The sequence below is a fragment of the Azolla caroliniana genome, unplaced genomic scaffold (assembly GCF_043228905.1).
Source record: "Azolla caroliniana isolate FFs.n. ecotype wild unplaced genomic scaffold, voAzoCaro1.0.p SCAF_13, whole genome shotgun sequence".
Taxonomy (NCBI): domain Eukaryota; kingdom Viridiplantae; phylum Streptophyta; class Polypodiopsida; order Salviniales; family Salviniaceae; genus Azolla; species Azolla caroliniana.
The window spans coordinates 14,338,122-14,354,146 of record NW_028230448.1 but is presented as its reverse complement, the minus strand read 5'-3'; the positions used below and the strand labels follow the sequence as shown (position 1 = coordinate 14,354,146).

Here is a 16,025-nt window from a genome sequence, read left to right as displayed (position 1 = left end):
GAGGATTTACTGATACTATGAAGACAAACATTGCTTCCTTGCGTCCTTCCTCACGCAATTGTTGTAGCGAAATGGTTGCAATCTTATGAGTAGATCCTCAGATTTGTCGATATCGGATTTCTCTTGTTCTCCAATCTATGTCTGAGTTATGTAATTTGAACCACGGTAACCCTAAGACAATTGGATGATCTAGACTACTAATTATATTAAATGATATTACACACACACACACACACCAAGTTATTTAGGACAACTTGAATCGGTTCTGACTTCTCTACGATTTTTCTGGAAGCAATGGGACGACCATCAATAACTACTACAGATGCTGGGCAAGAAAGTTTTCTTAGGGATATCTGATGAGCTTGGGCAAAATTCCTATCCATGAACCAAGAGTTGGCTCCGGAATCTAAGAGTGCTAATACATGTATTGGAGGAGTACTTTTAGTACTAACCATTACTTGAGCTAAGAGCACATTGCTAACTTGCTTAGAGGAAATGGAACCACTAATGGGTTGCACAGATCTAGGGCTGTCCAACCAAACGGATCCTATTTTGGCTGGACTTAATCATTTAACTCTTCTTCTAGTTGACTAAGGATTTCAAATTTGTTTGAAAGGCTTGGGCTATTAGGACTATCGGACACACCTAGAGAAATAGACTCGGGTTTAGTACTATCAGTACTAACAGTTATTTGATTTACTTGCCTTCTTGGCCAATGGGGACAATTCACTGCAATATACCCCGATCCACCATGACGAGAATCACGCGGAATATTGCTCGGCCACAACCGAGTCTCGAACACTTCACTGAGAATGAAACACAAAAATGGGAAATGAAGAGTACACAAAGGAAATACATAGGATGTTTTCGTGGAAAACCCTAATAGGGAAAAACCACGGGAGCCCACAGACTCCAACTATCACTATAGGAGAGGAAATACAAAGTGAAGGCACAGAGGCGACGACCTCGTGCTCGCGGTCTTCGCCAGGCGGCGGTTACAACAGAGAGTGCTCGTAGCTACTCTCTCTCTCCCTCTCTCTCTCTCTATGGCTCTCTGTACAATAGTTACAACAATATGACTACAACAAATAACAACAACCACACACAAGTGATTGCCCTAAGTCATATTTATACTTATATGAACTTAGGGCTATTTACAAATATAGCCTCAATAGGCTTACTTAGAAAACATATCTTCTGGTTCTCATCAGGTCCTCTTTATTCACCACTAGATCCCATCCGGAGGGACCGATTTCCCAACAATCTCCCCCTTCACTCCGGCATGGGATGTCTCGTGAGCCCGATCCACTTTCGGCATGCGTCCACCTTGTCGGTTGTCAACACCTTGGTCAACATATCCGACCTATTCTCCTCCGTGTGGATCTTTGTTAGCATGAACTCTTGATCTTCTACTCTCTCCCGGATCGAGTGGTACCTTCGCTGGATATGTTTCATCTGGAATGGTAGGCCGCGTTCTTTGCAAGGTGGATGGCGCTTTGACTATCGCAACAGAGCCGGTATTCCTCCAGTTGGATCCCTAGCTCTCCGATGAAGTCCTTCATCCAGATTATCTCCTTGCCGTCTTCTACATCTGCCATGTACTCTGCCTCCGTGGTTGATAACGCAATCGTCTTATGCAGCCTTGACTGCCATGATACAACCCCCCCTACATAAGTCATGACATATCCGGATGTAGACTGGCTAGTATCCGCATCAGCCGACATATCCGAATCCGTGAATCCGTCAAGTTGGGGATTACCGGAGCCGAACCGGAGGCACGTACTGGAAGTGCCTTTCAAATACCAGAGTATTCACTTAACCGCGTTCCAATGCTCTTTGCCGGGATTGCTCATGAACCGGCTCACCACTCCGACTGCATATCCAATATTCGGTTGGGTACATACCATTGCGTACATCAAGCTCCCGACGACAGAGGCATATGGTATCTTCATCATATCCGTCTTCTCCGCCTTTGTCCTCGGGCTTTGTTTTCCGGATAGCTTGCAATTTGCCGGGAGTGTCGATTTGACCGGTTTCGCGTCCGACATGTTGAACCGTTGAAGCACCTTTGTCACGTACTTCTCCTGTGACAACCACAACAACTTCTTCGACCGGTCCTGGATGATGTGCATTCCCAATATCTGTCTTGCCGGCCCCAAGTCTTTCATTGAGAAGGTTCGGTTCAAAGCCTTCTTCAGCATCCGAATCTTGACTTGGTCTCTCCAACGATTAGCATATCATCCACATATAGGAGTATCCGGAAATCTCCTCCGTCAAATTTCTTCACAAACACGCAGTGATCGGCTTGCGTCTTGTGGTACCCTTGGTTGGTCATGAAGTAGTCGAACTTTCGGTACCATCGCCGGGGGGCTTGCTTCAGTCCGTATAGGCTCTTCTTCAGCCGGCACACCAGGTGCTCCTTCCCTTTCCTCTCAAATCTTTTCAGTTGATGCATGTAGATCTCTTCTTCGAGGTCGCCATGTAGGAATGCCGTCTTGACGTCCAGTTGCTCTACCTCGAGGTCCATGCTTGCTGTTATGCCCAATACCGTCCGGATGGATGTCATCTTTACTACCGGGGCAAAGATCTCATCGAAGTCCACTCCTTTCTTCTGCTGGAAGCCCTTCACCAAGATTTAGGCCTTATACCTGGGTGGATTTCCGACATCTCCCGGTTTCAACTTGTACACCCACTTGTTCCGGAGTGCCCTCTTTCCATTCGGCAACTCTGTCAGTTCATACATGTGGTTCTCATGCAAGGAATCCATCTCATCCTGCATGGCCTCAACCACTTGCAGTTGTGGGCGTCTCTCTTTGCTTCTTCGAAGCTTTCTGGCTCCCCCTCATCGGTTAGCAACACATGCTCTGCATCCAGAAATCTTTGGGGGGCTCTTCTCTCTCTGAGAGGATATCTCCGTCCTTGGTTTTTGACCACTAGTTCCTCCATCTGTTCCTCATCCTCATCTGATTCGGGATCTTGTCCGGTTCCGGTGTCTTCTTCTTCTTCTTCTTCTTCGGTCGGTTCGGTTTCTTGTTCGTATCCGGCCGGTTCGTTGAGTGTCATCTGGTTACCAGCTAACATGCGATTACCGGCTAACATCCGGTTTTCAACTGGGTATATTCTTGTGTCCTCAAGCCAGGTTTCATTGGATGATCCATAGTTCATCATCTTCTTCTTCGACTCTCCTAGTCGGCAATGGTCCTGTCTTCCATGAAGACTATGTCCCGACTCCGGAACACCTTCTTGTCGACTAGGTCCCACACCTGACAACCGATCTCATCGTCGTCGTATCCAAGGAATATGCATGGCCGAGACTTCGGACCCAGATTTGCTCTCTTGTCCTTTGCAACATGCACATATGCGAGACACCCGAACACCTTCAGATGCCGGTAAGATACATCTTTACCGGTCCATACTTTCTGAGGTGAGTCTCCTCCCAAGGGTGTTGAGGATGATCTGTTTATCACATAGGTCACTGTCGTCAGTGCCTCAGCCCAGAACGTCTTGGGTAACTTGGCATGTGCTAGCATGCTTCAGACTCTCTCCATTATGGTCTGGTTCATCCTTTCGGCCAACTTGTTGAATTCCGGCATCTTCGGCACGGTGAATTCGAGCCCGATTCCCTTCGACCGACAGTACTCCTCGAACTGCCCCCGGTATTCTCCTTCGTTATCTGCTTGAACCGTCTTCAGCTTCCGGCCGGTTTCTCTTTCCACTCTCGCGTGGATCTCCTTGAAGACAGATAACCCCTGATCCTTCGTCTTCAACGGTGAGACCCACAACTTCCGGCTATGGTCGTCTATGAACGTCACGAAGTACTGCAATCTGGCATGTGACTTCGTCTCCACTTGACACACATCGGTATGTACCAGCTCCAGTGGTGCATTCCGTCTCATCGGTGGGCTTGACCGAAAGGAGGTTTGGTTTTGCTTGTCCGCCAAGCAATCAATGCACTTCTCAAGTTGCACGTCCTTCACCGGAATGAGGTTGTCTTTGGCAAGCCTCTTCATCCCCTTCTCACTCATGTGACATAGTCTTTTGTGCCACAACTCACCAGGAGTGTTGGCGGTCTTAACTCTTCTTCGAATCGGCAGTGCCGATTTCTTTCTCCTTCCGGAGATGCCGACAGTTCTTCTGGAAGTGTCCCGGCTTCCCGCAATAGAAGCACGTGGGCCTTCCCCTTGACTTCGACCTCGTCCCTGATTTGTCCCGGTTTTGGGGACTCCGATACTGGTCTCTTCCCCGGTTGTGGTCATCTTCCGTGACCAAGGCCTTCGGATCGGTTCCGGACTCCCGATCCTTCCAGCAAGCTTCTTCATCTAGCAAGCTTGATTTTTCCCTTGTTAGGGACAATTGTTTTCCTTCCGGCCTGGCGTTGCCCAACATGACAACTAACGTCTCCTAGCTATCCGGGAGGGAACCGAGCTGGGGCAATGCGAGTACCTCATCGGCAAGAGGTACTTCCAACGAGGTTGCCTGGTGGATCAGTCCTTGGAAGGCATTCATGTGCTCCACCATACTAGAGCCGTCCTGGTATTGAAGCCTCACTAGCTTCCGGAATACCGAAAACCCGATTGACAACATTCTTGTTCTGGAACATGATGCCGATCTTCTCCCAGAGTTCATGATCCTTGCTCTCTTCATTGAAGTTGTTGTACAGGCTCATGTCGATGAAGCACCGGATGTATGCCGTCATCTTCATGTGCATCACCTCCCACACTGTGGCGTTGATCTTATCTGGTCTCTTGTCGCCGAACTGAACCGGCAACCAAAGATCTTTAACCAACAACATATCCCTCATCTTTGACTTCCACACTGAGTAGTTGGAGCTAGTGAGCTTGAAGATGCCGCCAAATGATTCTTCCATTTCCCGTGTTGTTCGCTTTGATACCAGTTTCACGAGAATCATGCGGAATATTGCTCGGCCACCATCGAGTCTTGAACACTTCACTGAGAATGAAACACAGAAATGGGAAGTGGAGAGTACACAAAGGAAATACACAGGATGTTTTCATGGAAAACCCTAATAGGGAAAAACCACGGGAGCCCACAGACTCCAACTATCACTATAGGAGAGGAAATACAAAGTGAAGGCACAGAGGTGACCAGCTCGTGCTCGCGGTCTTCGCCAAACGACGGTTACAACAGAGAGTGCTTGTAGCTACACACACACACTCTCTCTCTCTTTCTCTCTCTCTCTCTCTCTCTCTCTCTCTCTATCGTTCTCTGTACAGTAGTTACAACAATATGGTTGGGTTCGTCCGCATAGGTTGAATCCCTACAGTCGACGACTCCCTTTTTGTCGAGGTTATTATCAATAACCACATCCTCGAAACTTCCGTTGTGCGCTAGGAGCCAAGTGAAGAACCGACGATTACGAAAAAGTGGTCGGCTTGACTAGTAGTTAAGGCAACCGACTCGAAGTCAGTTGGGATCACCTGTGCATGTTCGAACCCTGCATCCGACGACTCCCCTTTTGTCGGGGTTACTACGAATAACCACTTCGTCGTAAGTGCCACCTTGCCCTTTGTTCCATGTTGAGAAAAGAAGGCTAAAGAGTGCTCGACTTTGTTGAGTGGTTAAGACGACATACTTGAAATATGTTGGGTTCGCCCGCTTAGGTTCGAAACTGTTGTCCGCCAGAAGCAGACTAATGAGAAACAAGGCGATAAGTAAAGAAATGGGCTAGGGGATAGGCGTGTTATTGTAAACCAAGAGTTAAAGTAACACATGTAACGGTTCACACTTGAAGTGTAACCGACTATGCCCTGTGTATATAAAGGGCATAGAAACATTGTAATAGGGAGCGTAGTTTTGGAGGGGGATTGAACTCCCTCAGATCGAAAAGTGGCAGCAATACACGATTGAACAATAGCGGAAACTAAATGCAGAATGATGGCAATGGATGATTGAACTCCATCAAATCGAAAAGTGGCAGCAATCCAGGACCGGTCACCGAATAGTAGCGGCAACTGAGTGTAGAATGATGGCAATGGAGCAGTGAACTCTGTTAGATCGAACAGTGGTAGATGATGCTTGGAACGCACAGTGATGGCAACTGAGAGTAGAATGGTGGTAGTGGAGAAGGAGTTAACTCCGTCGGATTGAAAAGTGGCAGCAATATACGACCTTCACAGTAGCGGCAACTGAGTGTACAATGGCGGCAATAGAGGAGCGAACTTGGCAGATGATGCTTGGATTGAATAGTGGCGACAATTGAGTGTAGAATGGCGGCAATGGAGGAGGGAACTTCGTCGGATCGAACAGTGGTAGATGATACTTGGACCACTCCGTGTCGGTAACTGAGTGTAGAATGGCGGCAAGGGAGGAGTGGACTCAATAGGGTTTAGTAACAATGGTAGTAATCTAAGCCAGAATACTCAACCAAAGATGGCCGCCCATGTGATGTGGCAAAGGATCATGCATAATGGACCTAGGAATTCGGCATATAATTTATGGTGCACATATAAATTTATGTTGCACGTTTATGTTGCACATTTATGGTGCTCATTTATATAATTAAAACTCTCTACTATTTTCAATGGTAGCTTTTTGCATAGCTAATTAGCTATGTCAAGGACATAGCTAATTGTTTCCACTCACATGCTTTCACCCAAGACTCGAAATTAGCTTGGTTAGCCCGCGTACGTTTGAACCCTACAACCGACAACTCCCCTTTTTTTGAGGTAATTATCAATAAACACATGCTCGCAAGTTCCGTCGTGTGCTAGGAGCCAAGTGAAGAATAGACGATTACGAAAAAGCGGTTGGCTTGGACGAGTGGTTAAGGCGACCGACTCGAAATCAGTTGGGATCGCTTGTGCATGTTCGAACCGTGCATCTGAAGACTCCCCTTTTGTCGGGGATACTATGAATAACCACATCGTCGTAAGTGCCACCTTGGCCTCTTTTTATGTTAAGAAAACAATGCGAAAAAGTGGTCAGCTTTGTCGATTGGTTAAGACGACATACTTGAAATATGTTTGGTTCACCTGCTTAGGTTTGAAACTTGCAGCTGATGAATCTCCTTTTGTCAGGGTTACTATTAATGACCACGTCATCCTAGGTGCCCACGCCTTGTTTGCCATGTTAAGAAAATAAGATTATGAAAAAGTAGTCGGCTTGGTCGAGTGGTTAAAGTGACAGACTTCAAAACTGATGTGTTCCCTTGCTCATGTTCGAACCTTGCAACCGAAGAAACTCGTTTTGTTGGGGTTGGCTTGCTCGAGTGGCTAAGACGACAGACTCAAAATCTGTTCGGTTCACTAGCTCACGATCGAACAATACAACCGACGACTCCCCTTTTGTTAGTGTTACGATCAATAACCACGTTAAGAAAATAAGATTGCAAAGAACTAGTTGGTTTGGCCGAGTGGTTAAAGCGACAGACTTGAAATCTATTAGATTCGAACCTTGCAAACGATGACTACCCTTTTTTCTAGGTTACTACCAATAACCACATCGTCGTAGGTGCCAATATGCCTTCTATGCCAGGTTTAAACAAAGACTTAGAATCTGTTGGGTTCGCTAGCTCACGATCGAACACTACAACTGAGGACTACCTTTTTGTCAAGGTTATTATCAATAACCACATTGTCGTAGGTGTCACCACGCTCTTTGTGACACATTAAGAAATTATCATTGTGGGAAACTAGTCGATTTGGCCGAGTGGTTATGGCGATAGACTTGAAATCTATTGGGTTCGTCTGTGCATGTTCGAATCTTGCTGCCGACGACTCCCTTTTTGTCGGGCTTACTATCAATAACCTTGTTGTAGGTGCCGACGTGTGCTTTGTGCCAGGTTAAGAAATTAATATTATAGAAAATTCGTCGGGTTGGCGAGTGTTTAAGGCGATGGACTTCTATTGTATCGGGTTCGCCCGTGCAAGTTCAAACCCTACAGGGAAGGGTTACCCTCGTTACCCATGGCGTCACACATTTCGTCGTGCCCTTTATGAGAGGTGAAGAACAGAAGATTACGAAAAAGCGCTCTTCTTGGCCAGGTGCTTAAGGCGTAAGACTCGAAATCAACTGCGTTAGCCCCGCGTACGTTCGAACCCCTACAACCAACGACAGCCGACGACTCCCCTTTTGTCGAGGTAATTATCAATACATATATGCTTTCAAGTTCCGTCGTGCGCTAGGAGCCACGTGAGTGGTATACGATTATGAAAAAGTGGTCGGCTTGGACGAATGGTTAAGGCGACCGACTCAAAATCAGTTGGGATCGCTTGTGCATGTTCGAACCTTGCATCCGAAGACTCCCCTTTTGTCGGGGATACTACGAATAACCACGTCATCGTAAGTGCCACCGTGGCCTTTGTTCTATGTTAAGAAAACAAGGCGAAAAAGTGGTCAACTTTGTCGATTGGTTAAGACGACATACTTGAAATATGTGTGGTTCGCCTGCTTCGGTTCGAAACCTGCAGCCGATGAGCCTCCTCTTGTCAGGGTTACTATTAATAACCACATCCTCCTAGGTGCCGCCACCCCTTGTTTGCCAGGTTATGAAAATAAGATTATGAAAAAGCAGTTGACTTGGTCAAGTGGTTAAGGTTACAGACTTCAAAACTGATGGGTTCCCCTGCTCATGTTTGAACCTTGCAGCCGACGAAACTCATTTTGTTGAGATTGGCTTGCATGAGTGGCTAAGATGACAGACTCAAAATTTGTTGGATTCGCCAGCTCATGATCGAACAATACAGCCAAAGACTGCCCTTTTGTTAATGTTACCATCAATAACCATGTTAAGAAAATAAGATTGCACAAACCTAGTCGGTTTGGCCGAGTGGTTAAGGCGACAGACTTGAAATCTGTTGGGTTCACCCACGTAGGTTCGAACCCTGCAGCCGACGACCACCCTTTTGTCTGGGTTACTACCAATAACCACATCGTCGTAGGTGCCAATATGCCCTCTAAGCCAGGTTTAAGCAAAGACTCAGAATCTGTTGGGTTCGCTATTTCACGATCGAACACTACAGCCGATGACTGCCTTTTTATCAGGGTTACTATCAATAACCACATTGTCGTAGGTATCGACACGCCCTTTGTGACATGTTAAGAAATTATCATTGTGGGAAACTGGTCGATTTGGACGAGTGGTTAAGGCCATAGACTTGAAATCTGATGGGTCCATCCGCGCATTTTCGAATTTTGCTGCCGATGACTGCCCTTTTGTCGGGCTTACTATCCATAACCTCGTCGTAGGTGCCGACGTGTGCTCTGTGCCAGTTTAAGAAATTAATATTACAGAAAAGTCATTGGGTTGGCCTATTGTTTAAGGCGACACACTTCAAATGTGTTGGGTTTGCCCGTGCAAGTTCAAACCCTGTAGGGCAGGGTTACTATCGTTACTTATGACGCCGCAAGTGTCGTCATGCCCTTTATGCGAGGTGAAGAACAGAAGATTACGAAAAAGTGCTCGTCTTGGCTAGGTGCTTAAGGTGACAGATTCAAAATCAATTGGGTTAGCCCTGCGTACATTCGAACCCTACAGCCGACGTTATTATCAATAAACACAAGCTCGCAAGTTCCACTGTGCGCTAGGAGCTAGATGAAGAATAGACGATTACGAGAAAGCGGTCGGCTTGGATGAGTGGTTAAGGCAACCGACTCAAAATTAGTTGGGATCGCTTGTGCATGTTCGAATATTGCATCCGAAAACTCCCCTTTTGTCGGGGTTACCATGAATAACCACATCGTCGTAAGTGCCACCCTGCCCTTTGTTCTATGTTAAGAAAACAAGGCAAAAAAGCGGTCAAGTTTGTCAATTGGTTAAGACGACATACTTGAAATATGTTTGGTTCGCCTGGTTAGGTTCAAAACCTACAACCGATGAGTCTCCTTTTGTCAGGGTTACTATTAATAACCACATCATCCTAGGTGCCGCCATGCCTTGTTTGTGACGTTAAGAAAAAGCAATCGGCTTGGCCGAGTGGTTAAGGTGACAGACTGCAAAACTGATGGCTTCCCCTGCTCATGTTCGAACCTTGCAGCCGGCGAAAGTCGTTTTGTTTGGGTGGCTAAGACGACAGACTCAAAATTTGTTGGGTTCGCTAGCTCACAACCGAACACTACAACCGATCTCCCCTTTTGTTAGTGCTACTATCAATAACGAAGTTAAGAAAATAAGATTGCAAAAAATTAGTTGGTTTTGCCGAGTGGTTAAGGCGACAGACTTGAAATCTGTTGGGTTTGCCCGCGTAGGTTCGAACCCTACAACCAACGACTACCCTTTTGTTTTTGGGTTACTACCAATAAGTTACCATATCCTCGTAGGTGCCACCATGCCCTCTATGCGAGGTTTAGAAGAAGACTCAGAATCTGTTGGGTTCGCTAGCTCACGATCAAATACTACAGCTGATGACTACCTTTTTGTCAGGGTTACTATAAATAACCACATTCTCGTAGGTGCCGTCACGCCCTTTGTGACATGTTAAGAAATTAAGATTACAGGAAACTAGTCGATTTGGCCGAGTGCTTAAGGCGACAAACATGAAATCTGTTAGGTTCGTCTACGCAGGTTCGAACCTTGCCACTGATGACTCCCCTTTTGTCGGGGTTACTATTAATAACCACGTTGTCATCCGTGCCGACGTGCCCTTTGTGCCAGGTTAAGAGATTAATATTACGAAAATGTCGTCGGTTTGGCCGAGTGTTTAAGGCTACAAACTTCAAACCTATTGGGTTTGCCAGTTGTCGTGTTATTCTGCACGCGTAGGTGAAGCCAAGGCGGGACTGCGGGGGTCCTGAACCGCGAAACAATGGCCGAGCCGTGCTCACAGATACACAGAATTCACAATCAAGATAAACAACGAATAAGGCATATATATATATAATCAAGATTACAACCGGCTAGCCGGTAAGTGCCAACTCGTTGACACCAACTCACACAACGGACACAACAACAAGAGATGGAGCCTCTGCCGGAAGCACTCGGGCTTTCCACAAAGCAGAGGCAGCCTCCCAAAACCTATAGAGAACGATGAAAGACAGTGGAGAAGAGCTCGGTTCCAATCCGACAGCACTTAGTCCTCGACAACGCGATATCCACTTAGTCCCTTTTCCTCTCCTTTTATAGACCAAGGAGAGAGAACTGTTACAGACTGTTACATCTCTTTTATTCTCTACCTAATGAATACGTGCTACCTAGGATATTCACTTCGCTGACTTGAACCTAACTATGTACAATACATCGAAGCATGTGCCCTCGTGTAAGGGCTGATTCACGCACACTATTGACCGATTCCTCCTAGGGACGGTTTTCTCCACGACATCCGGCCCCACCTAACCGCACATCCATCGGTATGCGCCAGAGTAGACTTTTGCCGGAGAAGACCGACCCGCGCTTATCTTTCGTTCTCTGGATCGCCATCCGCTCCGAATTGGTCGTTGTCGCTATCCATGTCCTCTGGGTCTAGTTCATCCTTGTGCCACTTCTTGAACACCTCGATCCTCTTCCCGACCACCGGCATAGCTATTCTCATTTCGTCGAGCTCCGCGAGATGGTAGGTGCCGTTGTCGTTGGCGCTTGCCACCATGTAAGGCCCGAACCACTTCCTCACAAATTTCCGCATTGCCTTGTGCTGGTTGTCAAGGCTGCTATCGTAGACTAGAACCTAGTTTCCTTCCTCGATTTTCTTTGGTCGTAGTCGGTGAGTTCGGTTGAATCGCCCCTTGTTCTTGGTCCTTGCCGCACGTAGCTTCGCCGTTGCTCGTTCTACGTCCTCCGGTCTTCATTCGAGCTGTCGGATTCGTGCCGCTAACAGCTCCTCTCGGCTCATCTCGTTTCTCCAATCCACCGCGGCCCATGAGGAGATCGTTCGTTCCATCCGCATGATTGGCTTCTGCCTGTACATCAGCTCCGCCGGCATGAACCCGGTTACCGAACTGTGCGTAGTTCGGTCTGCCCAGAACGCGTAAGGTAGAAGTCGCGGCCAATTCCCGACTTGGCCTCCGCATGCCCGTACCAACACCTTTACGATTGGCCCGTGTCCGCGTTCCACCTTCCCATTTGCCTCTGGATTGTATGCCGTGGTGAGCAAGAGTTTAATCCCTAACCGTTCAAATACCTCTTCGGCCTCTTGTGCATCCAGTTCTCCACGGTCTGCTACGATCTTCCCTACACACCCATACCGACATACCATGTCTTCGATTAGGAACCGACACATGATCATGATCGTCTTGTTTGGTAATGCTCGGCCCTCCACCTGGTTCGCCAGGTCCTCTCGTGCTAGCACCAGGTATCGCATCGTCACCAGATCCACCATCCACTTGAAGTGGACGGTCGGCGGGTAAATCGGGTGTAGCTTGTCTTGATGTCGGACTATGGAATGCATCTGATAGCTTTCGCTATCCACTTGAGCATTGCCAAGTCCGGTGTCGCGCATTTGGAAACCATACTGAGAATTGGTGGGCAATTCGTCTCTATTATTACCTTTGTCCCGAACAGGCAGTCATTGTCGGCCTTGACCGCTGAAACGATACCCCAGAGTTCGCATTTAACCTGGGTGTGTTGGAGACAAAGTCGTCAGTGCGGAAGATCAAGGAGCATTCGAGTGCTGCTGAATACCTGCGTATGACTGTTTCTATGTCGTTGCACAGAGAGAGAGTGAGAGAGAGAGAGAGGGACACAAAAGAGGTTTCTTATTCCACAAAGTAATAATACAACATCCAACCTTACAAAAAGGTTACAAGGTCACTATATATAGTGACCGACTTAGGGCAACTACCCTTTATGCTAATTACATAAATGGCCAAAACGGGATAGTGTGAATACGTCCATTATACACATGTATTCGACACTCCCCCGTAATGGGCGTATACATGGGTTATCTAAGATTACAGGTATAGACTTAGGTTCTCGGACATATCAGCTTTGTTCGAGTCGGCAGGGTCCGAAGGCAGAAGACCGAACTGGTCGGGTCGGAACAGTTGAAGCCGATCATTAAGGAACTGATGTCGGTTGTCGGAAACCATCCTGCGCTGTGTCCGGCTCTAACCGGACTGGTTTGTCGTTACGCCCATCTGATGCCGAAGAGACCGAAAGCGGTCTGCCGAGAGACACTTGGTCATTCCATCTGCGACATTGTCGGTTGTGGATATTTTCTCTAGACCGATTTTCCCTGAGATGACGCAGTCCCGAACGAAGTGATATCGAACGTCGATATGTTTGGAGGCGTTGTGGTGAACCGGATTTTTTGACAAGGCAACAGCACCTTGACTGTCGCTGTAGACAACTGGGGCCGAGTCATGGTCGACTTGTCGAAACGTGTGCGCCAGCCGACCGAGCCACAAAGCTTCTTTTGCTGCGTCGGACGCAGCTACATATTCTGCTTCGGTCGTTGAGGTCGCTGTGCACTCCTGAAGTTTCGACTTCCACGAGATTGCTCCATTGCCGAATTTGAAGCAGTATCCGGTTGTTGATTTCCGACTGTCTATACAGCCGGCGAAGTCCGAGTCGGTGTAACCGACTACGCCTGAGGTTCGGTTCGGACCGAAAAGAATGCCGTGGTCTTTTGTGCCAGCCAGATATCTGAACACATGCTTGACTGCGTTCCAATGCGATCGGCCAGGATTGTGCATAAATCTGCTAACGACTCCTACGGCGTGAGAAATATCAGGCCGTGTCGCGACCATCAGGTACATAAGGGAGCCGACTGCCGGTGCATACGGTACCGACTTCATATCTTCCCCCTCCGGACCGGATGTCGGGCAGTCTCGCTGAGAGAGCCGAAGATTCATAGGGAGCGGGGTTGAAGCAGATTTGGCTGATTGCATGTTGAAGCGTTCTAAGACACGTCCGATATAGTCGGTCTGAGACAAAAAAAGATGTCGTTTATCGCGATGCCGACTAATTTTCATGCCAAGGATGTGTCGTGCCGGACCGAGGTCCTTCATGGCAAACTTCAACCGCAGTTGCCGAATGAGATCGGCAAGTTCGCCCGCGTGGCGTCCAGAAATTAGCATGTAGTCCACGTAAATGATGAGGAAGATGGGTGATCCATCTTGAGCTGTGTTGGTAAAGAGACAATGGTCCTCATCGCTTTTTGAGAAGCCGATCGATTGGATGAAGTCGTCGAACTTCTTGTACCATTGTCGTGGTGCCTGTTTGAGGCCGTATAGACTCTTCCTGAGTCGGCAGACTAGATGTTCTTGGCCGGTTGCCACGAAGCCTTTTGGCTGCTCCATATAAATTTCCTCGTCAAGATCACCATGGAGGAATGCTGTTTTGACATCTAGCTGAATCAGCTCCAAGTTGTCGGCTGCCACTACGCCGAGTAGAAAACGAAGGGTTGTCATTTTCACCACTGGTGAAAAAATCTCGTCGAAGTCGACGCCATATTCTTGTCGGAAGCCCTTCGCAACTAATCTGGCCTTGTACTTTGGGGTGGTCGAATCAGACGTCTCTTTTAGTCGATAAACCCACTTGCAAGGAAGAGCACGTCGGTTCCTAGGTAATTCGACCAGATCCCAAGTCTTGTTTGCCCGAATGGAGTGCATTTCCGACTCCATCGCCAGATGCCAGGTGGCGGAATCGACAGATGTCGATGCTTCTTCGTAAGACGTCGGTTCGCCGGCGTCGGTGAAGAAAATTCCAGGAGAATACCTCTCCGGAGGTTGCGACAGTCTCTCGGATCGGCGAGGTAAGATTGGACTGGTCGCATCGGGTATCAAGGCCGGATGGTCCGAAAGCGGATTGTTCTGCTGTGCCGAGTCGGGGTTGTCCGAGTCGGTAGTGTAAGGTTCAGCTACCCGTGAAGCTGACCGTGTGTTGAGAGCAGGGCCTTCTTGAAGGGTCGACACATCGGAAAATGTTACCCTTCGGACTTCGATCGGTTTTTTGACTGATGGATTCATAGCCGACTCGTTGAACACAACGTCCGAACTTCGAACGATTTGTCTGCGTTCGGGGTCCCAGAGTCGGTATCCCATTTCGCCGTCGGATCCATATCCGAGGAAAATGCATTTCCTGGACCGAGGTGCAAGTTTTCGGCGATCATCTTTCGGAATGAGGGCGTACGCCTCGCATCCGAAGATCCTCAGCTTGTCGTAATTCGGCTTACTGCCAATCCATAGTTCCTGAGGAATTTGAAGTCCTAGAGGTCTACTTGGCGACATATTGATTATGTGTACTGCCGTGAGTAGAGCCTCTGCCCAGAAGCCATCCGACAGTCCGGAGTGTTGGAGCATGGAAACTGTCCGTTCTTGGATTGTCCGATTCATTCGTTCTGCAATCCCGTTTTGCTCCGGACTGTGTGGTGCCGTAAGTTCACGTCGGATGCCGCGTTGTCGGCAGAATTTGACGAATTCTTCGGATTTAAACTCTCCCCCGTTGTCGGTTCGAAAGCATTTCAGCTTTCGGTCGGTTTGATTTTCCACCATAGCGAGCCAATCGGTGAAGATCGAGAAGACACGATCTTTGGTGCGAATTGGATAAGCCCACACCTTTCGAGTCGAATCGTCAATAAAACTGACGAAGTAAGAGGCACCGCCAAGAGACTGATGCGGCATTGGGCCACAGACGTCCGAGTGGACCAAATCGAGAGGTCTCGTTTCTCTTGGTGCTGATGTCGGGTGTGATGCGGCTGCTTGTTTGCCATACTCGCAATGCTCGCAGAATTGATGGTCGGAGAAGGAGAGTTTAGGGATGTATCCGGCTCTAGATAGGTGCGTGATGCCGGCCTTGCTGAGGTGTCCTAATCTTCTGTGCCATAGTGATGACACAGGAATATCCACCAAAAACAGGTTACCCTCTCTGAGCGTAACATGTAACGGATACAGTGAGTGTATCTTGGGTCCTCTAGCAAGCAGGAGGTTCCCCCTGTGGAGTGTCCACCCTCCCGAAGAAAAACCGGCACGAATGCCGTCTTCATCTAGTTGTCCGACTGAGATCAATGGCCTTGAGAGCTCGGGTACATGTCGGACATTGTGGAGTACAAGTGTAGAGCCACCTGCAAGGTTGAGCTCTACTGTGCCGATTCCAATGATGTCACAGTGTTGCGAGTTGCCGACCCGAACTGAGT

At 48.0% G+C, this 16,025-nt stretch overlaps 2 non-coding genes across 2 annotated transcripts; both read left to right on the top strand.

The window, feature by feature from the left end:
• The first annotated feature begins 8,774 nt into the window (after positions 1-8,774).
• On the top strand, positions 8,775-8,855 carry TRNAS-UGA (transfer RNA serine (anticodon UGA)). The gene has a single exon. It is a non-coding gene; the product is annotated as a tRNA-Ser (tRNA).
• A 1,291-nt stretch (positions 8,856-10,146) lies between these two features.
• Positions 10,147-10,227, top strand: TRNAS-UGA (transfer RNA serine (anticodon UGA)). Its single transcript has one exon. It is a non-coding gene; the product is annotated as a tRNA-Ser (tRNA).
• The last annotated feature ends 5,798 nt before the right edge of the window (positions 10,228-16,025 follow it).